Genomic DNA, 9,781 nt, shown 5'->3' with positions numbered 1-9,781 from the left:
GCGCATTACTCAGGAGATTGCCGATGCGGCTGATGGTGAACCGGATTCTGAGAATGAGGCAGGACCCTCGGATATCGTCGACGTGCCTTCCGAGGGTGAGAACTGAGATTTGTCGAACTACTGGAATGATTTTTTTTTTTTTTTGGAATGTAAACAGAGTGTCTTGTAATGAAACGTTCTTATGATTAAGTTGTCACCCTCTTTTTTCCGAACTGACTATATTGCCAAACTGACCATATGCCTCTGATGATGAGATGCCGAGGTCCTTATCATTTTGTTGTTTTCACTTTGCCTGTCAGCTTGGTGTTAGAATTTTGCTTTTTCGTGCCCATGCCGAAGGGGTGACTAAGTCTTATGGTGTCGAGGTCCTTGTTAGCTCGTCATTCTAACCCTCAGGCTCTGATAGCGACTCCTAGTCCACTTCGCTTGGTAATTTATAGGTAGTATCTTCTTAAATTAACGACGTTCCACGCTCGGGGTACTTGTTTGCCCTCTAATGTTTCGAGCTCGTATGCTCCCCGAGCGCTCTCTTTACTCGGTAGAGCCCTTCCCAATTCGGTCCAAGTTTGCCCATGCCAGGCTCGGGTGCCATGATCTTACGGAGAACTAGGTCGCCGACGCGGAAGTTCCACTTTTTTACTCTGGCATTGTAGTACCGAGCTACTCTTTGCTGGTAAGCTGCGGTCCAGATGTACGCGAGGTCTCTTACCTCGTCCAATAGGTCGAGGTTGGTACGTAGCTCGTCTCCGTTTGTCTGATCGTCATATGCTTCTAGTCGCAGTGCCATAGGTGAGGTTAAAGGGGGTCTCTCCCGTGGCGGTTTTTTCCGTAGTTCGGTGAGCCCATAGAACACTTGGTAGCTCGTCCGCCCACAACCCTTTAGCTCAGTCTAGTCGTGCTTTCAGTCCGCGGAGGATAGCTCTGTTCATCACTTCTGTTTGACCATCTGCCTGCGGGTGGGCGACTGATGTGAAGTTCTGCCGAATCCTTGTATCTTTGCACCATTCCTGAAACTTGATGTCCTCGAACTACTTGTCATTGTCGGAGATCAGTACCCGAGGTAACCCAAAGCGACATACTATGTTCTTCCAAAAGAAGTTTTGTACGCTTCGAGCTGTGACTGTTGCGAGAGGTTTAACTTCTACCCACTTTGTGAAGTAATCTACCGCCACCACTAGGAACTTCCTCCCACCTGTTGCTAGCGGGAATGGCCCTAGGAGGTCGATGCCCCATTGCACAAAGGGCCATGGACTGGTGAGATACTTGAGGTCGGCGGCAGGCTGATGGTGGATGTTGGCATGCTTCTGATACTTATCGCATTTTCTGATGAGCTCGATGGCCTCCGCCTTCATCATTGGCCAGTAGTACCCTTGTCAAAGTTCCTTCTGGGCGAGGGCCCTGCCCCCCATGTGTCCGCCGCACATACCATCGTGAGTGTCGCGGAGTACTAGGTCGGCTTCGGTAGGTCACAAGCAGCACAGGTAGGGGAGCGTGTAGGATCGTCGATACAACCGTTCATCTATTATGACATATTTGGTTGCCTGGCGCTGCACCTTTCTAGCTGCATTGCGATTCGCAAGGAGGGTCCCATCTAGCAAGAAGCTCGTGAGTGGGTTGATCCAGCTCGGCTCTGCTTCAAGGACGGGAGCGACCTTCTCTGCCCCACCGAGAATGCTAGGCTGAGGTAAGTCCTCTATGTACACGGTTCTCATGGCGTTGTGACTGATGCTGGCTAACCAGGACAGAGCGTCGGCCTCAGTGTTCTCTGACCTCAGGATTTGCTTGATGAAGTGTGATTGGAAGTTGAGTAGAGCCTCCTTTACCTTTGCCAAGTAGGCGATCATAGTTAGCTCGCGTGCTTCGTATTCACCCGTAACCTGGTTGACCACAAGCTGGGAATTGCTGCAGATAACAATGTGTTTCGCTCTTACCTTTTGCGCTAGGGCCAGCCCGGCTATCAATGCCTCGTACTCCGCCTCGTTGTTGGATGTCGCGAACTCAAAGCGTAGCGCGTATTCCAATTTTGTGCCACCCGGGCCGCATAGGACTATTCTAGCCCCGCTGCCCTGTTGGTTCGAGGAGCCATCTACGTGAAGGATCCAGGGCTCCTCATCCCAGTTCGCGTTTGGCCTAACTAGGAGAGATGCCACCCTCGCTGCTACTCCACAGGGTTTGGACTCTATTGGCCTGGGAGCTCCAGGCTCACCTGAACTGGGGATCTCGGGCTCAACCTACCTAGGGACTTCGGAGCTGAACGTGCACTCGATAATGAAATCTGCCAAGGCTTGGGCCTTAATAGCAGTTCGTGGCTTATACTGGAGGTCGTACTCGCTGAACTCGATGGCCCACTTCGTCAGTCGACCGGAAACCTCGGGCTTGAGTAAGACTTGCCTCAGAGGTTTGTCTGTCAAGACGATGACAATGTGAGCCTGGAAATATGGGCGGAGTTTCCGAGCTGCAATTATCAATGCGTATGCCAGCTTTTCTATCTGCGGGTATCTCGTCTCTGCTCCCTACAAAATTTTACTAACATAATAGATGGGTCGTTGGACCCGATCCGCTTCTTTTATTAGCACCGAACTAACCACCTCATCGCTTGCCAAGAGGTATAGTTCCAAGACCTCACCCTCCTCGGGCCTAGTTAAGACCGACACACTAGCGAGGTAGTTCTTTAGCTCATCGAACGCGAGCTGGCAGTCTCGGGTCCATTTGAACCCTTTGCCTTTAATTGCTTTAAAGAAAGGCAGGCAGCGGTCTACCGATTTGGACATGAAGCGGCTCAGAGCAGCTATGTGGCCATTTAGCCTCTGAACCTCTTTTACCTTTCGGGGTGGTCTCATATCTAGGATGACCTTTATCTTGTCCGGGTTGGCCTCAATACCGCGCCGGTTGACGATATACCCTAGGAACTTACCCGAGGTGACTCCGAAGACACACTTGTTTGGGTTTAGTTTCATGCTAAATTGACGCAGAATTTGGAAGACAGAATCTAAGTCTTGTATTAATTCATGCGAAAATTGTGTCTTGACGACCATGTCGTCTACATAACATTCTATCTTCGTGCCAATTAAGGGCTGAAACAGCTTATTCACGAGTCTTTGGAAGGTCGCCCCAGCATTCTTCAGTCCGAAGGGCATGACCTTGTAGCAGTACAGGCCGAACTCGGTTATGAAGGTGGTTTTTTCCTCATCGGACTGGTCCATCCTGATTTAGTTGTAGCCCGAGTAGGCGTCCAAGAAGCTTAGCAACTCATGTCCGGAGGTCGCGTCCACTAGGTGGTCAATTCTAGGGAGTGGGAAGCAATCTTTCGAGCAAGTTCGGTTCAGGTCGGTGTAGTCGACGCACATGCGCCACTTGTCGTTTGCCTTTTTTACTACAGGTCGGTGTAGTCGGGCAAGCTCGGGTAATGAACTTCCCTTATGAAGTCTGCTGCGAGGAGCTTTTCGACCTCCTCGTCGACCGCCCTCCAGCGTTTTGGGGCTAAGTTGTGTTTCTTCTGTCTAATGGGTCTGACTACAGGGTCAGTATTAAGTTTGTGAGTTATAAGGCTGGGGTCAATACCGGGCATATCGGCTGCGGACCATGCAAAAATATCTAAATTTTGAAGTAAGAAACTCACCAGTTCGGTTCGTAGAGGTTCTTGGATGGAAGCACCAATCTGTAGTGTCCGAGCCGGGTCCGCAGCTGAAGTTGGGATTGCGACCGTTTCTTCTATGGGCGAAGCTCGTTCTTCGCCTTGCTCCGTAGGCCGCTCCAGTTCGAGGTCGTCGGCCACCTTGGTTTTTCCCTTTAGGGCGGCAACATAGCACTTGCGAGACTCAAGCTGGTCGCCCCGCGCTACCCCCACACCAAAGTCTGTAGGAAACTTCATTGCCAAGTAGTAGGTGGAGACCACTGCTCGTAGGACATGAGTGATCGGCCGCCCTATTATGACATTGTATGGGGAGGGAGTCGCAACCACCAGGAAATCGTGGTTGAGTCTGACCGCACAGGGCCATGTGCCGACTTCCACTGGTACTGTTATTTTCCCGAGGGGCCTGACTTCCTCTCCGCTGAAGCCCACTAGAGAAGTGTTTGCAGGCTTCAGCTCGCTTCTCTGCAACTGAAGCTAGTCAAACGCCGACTTGAAGAGAATGTCCGCCAAGCTGCCTGAATCAACAAGCACGCGCCTAACTTCGAAGTCGCTGATCCTTAGTTTGATGACAAGCGCATCGTCGTGGGGGCAGTGGACCCCTCACGCATCGTCTTCCGTGAAGAAAATCGGTTCCCCTATCTTCGGCCTCTTCAGAGGGTTCTGTTCTTCTCGGGCAGCTTTGCGAACTGACGCCCGGGCCGCTGCCGAAGTACAACCTGCTACTACCGAACCTCCCACTATCACGTGGATGGTTCCCTGAACTGGCCTTTCTTCCGGAGGCTGTCTTTGCGACGGTTCGGCTGGCCTGCTACTAGACTCGGGGGCATCCTTACCGTGCTCCCCTTGCCGACCTGTCTTATTATTATTATTATTATTATTATTATTATTATTATTATTATTATTATTATTATTATTATTATTATTATGCTGTACAAAATTTCTCATGTACCCACGACGGATGAGTCCCTCTATCTCGTCCCGGAGATTATTACAATGTTCGGTACTATGACCGTGGTCTCTATGGAAACTGCAGTACAAGTTTTTGTTCCTCTCGTTGGGGTTCCCTTTTAGGCGAGGTGGCCACTTTACGTACGAGGCATATTTTATCGTCATCAAGATCTCAGCTCGCTTCGCGTTTAGGGGTGTGTAGTCCGTCCGAGCTGCTAAGGGAGCTTGGAACGGCTGGCTCGGCTTTGTCTCCCGAGCTGGATCTTTCCTTCTATCCGCCTTCCTTCTTCCTTTTCTTGATCCCACTTTCGGTCCTTTGGTTGATCTCCTCCTCTGTTCTCATGAATTTATCCGCGAGCTTGAGGAATTCAGCTAAAGTCGCGGGCTGGCTAACTACCATGTGCCACTTGAACTCCTTGTGTGTCACTCCTCTCTTGGTTGCCACAACCTGCATCGCGGGGTCCAGTCACGGTATTTGCAAGCACGCATCATTGAACCGCTTGATGTAGCCCCGGATGGACTCTCCTTCTCTCTGGACTACTCTGAAGATGCTCTCCTTGGTCTTGGGGCACCGCTTGCTGGTAACGAAGTGCACGGTAAAGACCTGCACGAACTGGGTCCAGCTTCTTATTGACCCGGGGGCCAGGTTCCTGTACCAGGTGCGGGCCATCCCCCTGAAGGTGGTAGTGAAGGTCACACACATGCATGATTCACTGGCCCTTGCCAGGTGCATTTGGGACTGGAAGGCATCGACGTGGTCGTTGGGGTCGAAGGACCCATCATACTTGTTCAAAGAGGGGAGTTTGAAATCTTTGGGCATGGGGACTACAAGGAGTTCTGATGAGAGGGGGGAAGGGACAGAGAGAATAGGGCAACTTTTATCTCGTCTGAGCTTGTCTCTTCTTTACCTCGGAGCTCGGGTAGGACGCGGGTGGTAGTCCAGCGACTTCGCCGGCATCTTCGTTGCTAAGTGGGCCTGGTACTGGCGCTGTTGACCCGGGTGTTGCCGAGCTCGATGGGCCCGGACTATTGGTAGTTCACCGCTAGGATGCTGAATCGGTTCTCTGTGGGCGGGAGCTCAGACTTGGAGTGTCGAGGTGCTGACTTGGCGGGTGAGGTTCCCGACCCGCCGGTGAGCTGCGAGGTGGGGGTGATTTCTTTCCCTCTGGCCCAGGGATGAGGCTTGTCTCTTGGAGGGGTTCTAAAGTTGGGAGGCTTCTCCTTGGTGAAGGCGTCCGCCCTGAGGGGAGCGCTTAACCGGCTTCGGAGCGGGGTGCCGAGGTGGAAGCTGTGGTTGGTTCATAGGCAGTTGGGGGAACTGCTATTGATAGTGATACTGAGAGATGTGGTGCTGTACTTGGTGCTGCTGGAGTTGATGCTGCTAGAACTGCTGCATTTGGGCTTGCATTGCCCGCATGCACTGCATCAAGTCATCAAACTGGTTTTGGCTAGTCGCCAGGGGGACAGCAGTCGGTTCAGTAAAAGTTGTCTCGACAGGAAGAGGAAGGGCGATGTTCATGGCAGGAAGATTCACGGGCGCCACCGTTCGTGGCGCATTCAGGCTGGGGATCCCATCCACCGGAAGGGGGATGGTGAACTGTCCGATGCACACCACGGGGACTTGAAGTTGTTCCCCGGTGGCGTTCATCTCCGTGCTATGTCCAACATTGCTGGAAGAAGCCATGGGTGCTGGGGTTTCTTGGAAAAAAAGAAGGAGGTTATGAGAGTTTTAGAGGGAGGCTTTTAGAAGCGTTTCCCACAGACGACGCCAATTGATGGAGCGCAACCTGGTCGGTCCTAGCTGTCAACAATCTTGCCTTTGACTGGAGCAAAAGGTGCCTGAATCGGGGAAGAAAGCAAGTAGTCTCTGGGGAGGAACCCGGTGAGAGTGCTCCGAAGCTCAAGTTAGTATCTTCGCAAAGGCAAGATAAAAAACCAGATGGCGCAAAGTTATCACATACCTCCTTCTTGGGGGGAAGAAAGCCTTTTATAACCACTTCGCGCACTCATTCCCAAGCTCCTGTCAGTTCGGGTATCATTACCTCTGCACTTCTGCCAGTTCGGGTGTCATCACCTTTGCTGGGGCAGGCAACCGCCACTGCTCTCTTTGTCGGAGCCATCTCTGTGACTAGAGGTGGCGGTGGCAGGTAGCCGTTGAAGTGCGACTATCAAGCGTCAGATCCTAAGTCAGTCAGGTGCGCTACCTCAGGATACGGACTCCTTTGGTGTCAGGTACGGTTGTTCAGTTCGGTAGCCTAGAGACGAAGTGCTGGAGTGGTGTGCGAGGTGAAGTCTTGAGTTCGGATATAGGTGTGGCCTGAACTGCCTTGGGGTGGGCCAGCTCGGGTTGTTTCCCTTTGCGCTCCTCGTAAGTCTCGGGGTCAAAGGGAGAGTTCGGGCTCCTTTTGGGGAGCTCGGACTGCTGGTTCCTCCTCTCGAAGCTTGCGCCTTGAGCATACTACCGTTCCGGGCTGTTGCTTCTGCCACGTGTTGGGTGGTCAAGAGGTCGGGCCAAATCTTCCTTCATGAGCTCCCATACCAGCATCGATCCTGTGAAGAAAGGGGATAGAGGGGAATGAAAGACTCACACATTGAGGAAACATGGTTTTTATTGGGTGCAAGAGAGTCTAAGAGACTAAAGAATTAGCAACCAAACCCTGGTTTCGTTCATGGAATTTCATGGAAATATTTGTTGGTTCTGAAGAATTTTGGAGAGAGAATGTTCATGGTGGATGGGCCACAATTATCGTCCTACTCTTTATCGTCATCTGGCTAGGTCATTTGCCAAGCGTTTCAGATCCTTGTCGGCTCCATAAAATGCAAAAACGACCGGTTCCCCTTCTATAAATCGGCCAATCAAGTAGTTTTATTTCTTTCAATTCTCTTTAATGGGTTGTTCTTTGTTTAATTACTAAACCTTGAGTTCATTTGATCTTATGGTATTCCTCTGGCTTCCATTCTTCATTGTCGTAAGCTCCGCTATGTAGGGTCTGTTAAGTGTTCTACGTTGGGTCTCAAATCACTTGAGACTTCAAAAAGCCATGAAAAAGCTGAGGATGCTGCTTCAGTTGTTGCTATTAACACCATTAATCAATCCAAACCAGGGAAGAGGGACAAGAGGCCAACTAACAAATGGAGGCCTATAGATGGTGCTTATGGATGGTCAGGTACCTATGCACTACATGGTGGCTTCTCTTGTTACTATTCCACTTTCTGTTAGGCTTTCAAGCTCCCGAATCACCGGGGTCAAAGCTCAAGCGGGAAGGGTTGAAAGCATTGCATCCTGTCATGTTAGTGCTCGGTATTTTTATTGGCGGCTCTAGGAAGGCAGACCCTGTGCGGATCTCTGTTCCGTAAGTGACTTTGGAGCAATAGGTTTACAAAAAACTTCAGTGGGTTTGGATTTCTACTCTGTATACCCTCATTTCTAGATCAATTTTCAATTGCTTGGATGCTCATTTCTGATTTCTAAATTGAGTTCTTGCAAATATGCCATTGTGTTGGTTGGAGCATTTGCTTCTGGATAGTGAGACAGGGCAAGACCCACTAGGCATCTAGGTTTGTCCTGTTATTGGGCTGGCTGTGGTGGACTATTTTGCTTCTGGGTACTTTGTTTGGGCTACCCTTATCGAGAAGCTGACGAAAATTGGATACAGAGTGAAGAATTTGCACATGGCTACTTATGATTGGAGGTTCTCTTTTCAAAATACAAAGTTTGTTTAGTTCTTCCTACTTTTTCTATCTCTAGAAATTCAAGCTTTGCATTCATTTCATTAACTTTGTATGGCTAATTTCATTAACGTTGAAGCACTGGCTCCTATGGGTGGAGATGGTGGTGATGGTGTGCTAAACACATCAAAGCAATCATGAACATTTGTCTACTATTTCTTGGTGTTCCAAAGTCACTTAGTAACATACTCTTTGCTAAGAATAAAGACATTGCTTTTGCCAGGTTAGTTTTCTCAGTTTTAGTACTACTTAGCATGTGGTAACCAGTTAGATTCGTGTTGAATTGTTGATACCAAATTGAACTCTTAGCAATTTAGCACTTATTGTCAAAATAGAGGCACTACTTCAACTACATGAGTTGAATTTTATAAAGAAGCCACTTTTTTAGTTTCACTTTAGCTATGTTTTTCTTTGTTGGAATTGACTTAGAAATATTTTGCCAACTTTTACAACATCTTTTGTTTCTTTAATGAATCTCAATCTGCAACATAAAATAATATTTTCTTTTCAATCCTGAAGGTCTTGTATGATTATGAAGACAAAATCAACCAGGTTGTCTTCCAAGGGCTTCAAGGTGGTCCACACAATCACACAATTGCTGGGTTAGCAGTTGCATTAAAGTAGGTTTAGTATTAATAAATGTTTTTTGGCCTATTTGGAAGTGTACGATTAATAAAGATTCAATTTTCTTGTTTTATTCTTTAATGTTCTATTTTCATGTTTTAAATATCTAAATTACAACCGAGTTTATTTTCTATGCATTCCTCCTGATAAGTCAAACCAGATCATATTAATCAAAGACATTGTTCTCGCAATAGACCAAGTCACAGTTCAATTTTTAGCTAAATTTGAAATATGATATGTTTAGGTCTTGTTTGGAGGTCTCTTCAGCCTTTTGAACTTATAGGTCGTTGACAACCTAGAAAAGATGGTTGTCAATAGGCTACAGGGTCACCTTAGTCCATTGGAGTGTGTTTATGTTAAGTAGGTTATTTCTGTAGCCATTCCCGATCAATATAGGTTAGTGTTATTCTTTCCTTCTTACTTGTTCTGAAAGGGAGTCATTAAGAGATTAGGATAATAATAGAAGTTAATCATATATTTGGAACAAGATTGACAATATTGCGAGACATCATTATGCAAATCCTTTCACATAATTTATGATTTAAGAACAAATTAGATTAAAGTTTTCTTATATATCTATATGTGTCGTTTTAGTTAGTCATTTTTGTAGATTCATCTACTACAATCATTTACATGGATGTAGGCCACAACTCCAGAGTACAAAGCCTATCAAGAACAAGTTCTTAGAAATTGCTCAAAATTTGTGAAGGTATAGCTGACAAGAATTTTCCATCATTTGCATAAGATATATATTCCTGCCTCCATGGTGATCCATTTTGGTTATTCTTTTGTTTTGATTTGACATATTCTAAGTGCTATTTGGTGTTCGATTATTATATAATAGGT

This window comes from Nelumbo nucifera, chromosome 1, assembly GCF_055504915.1.
Source record: "Nelumbo nucifera cultivar China Antique chromosome 1, China Antique-T2T, whole genome shotgun sequence".
Classification (NCBI taxonomy): Eukaryota; Viridiplantae; Streptophyta; class Magnoliopsida; order Proteales; family Nelumbonaceae; genus Nelumbo; species Nelumbo nucifera.
The sequence above is the reverse complement of the archived record's forward strand: the minus strand, read 5'-3'. Positions refer to the sequence as shown.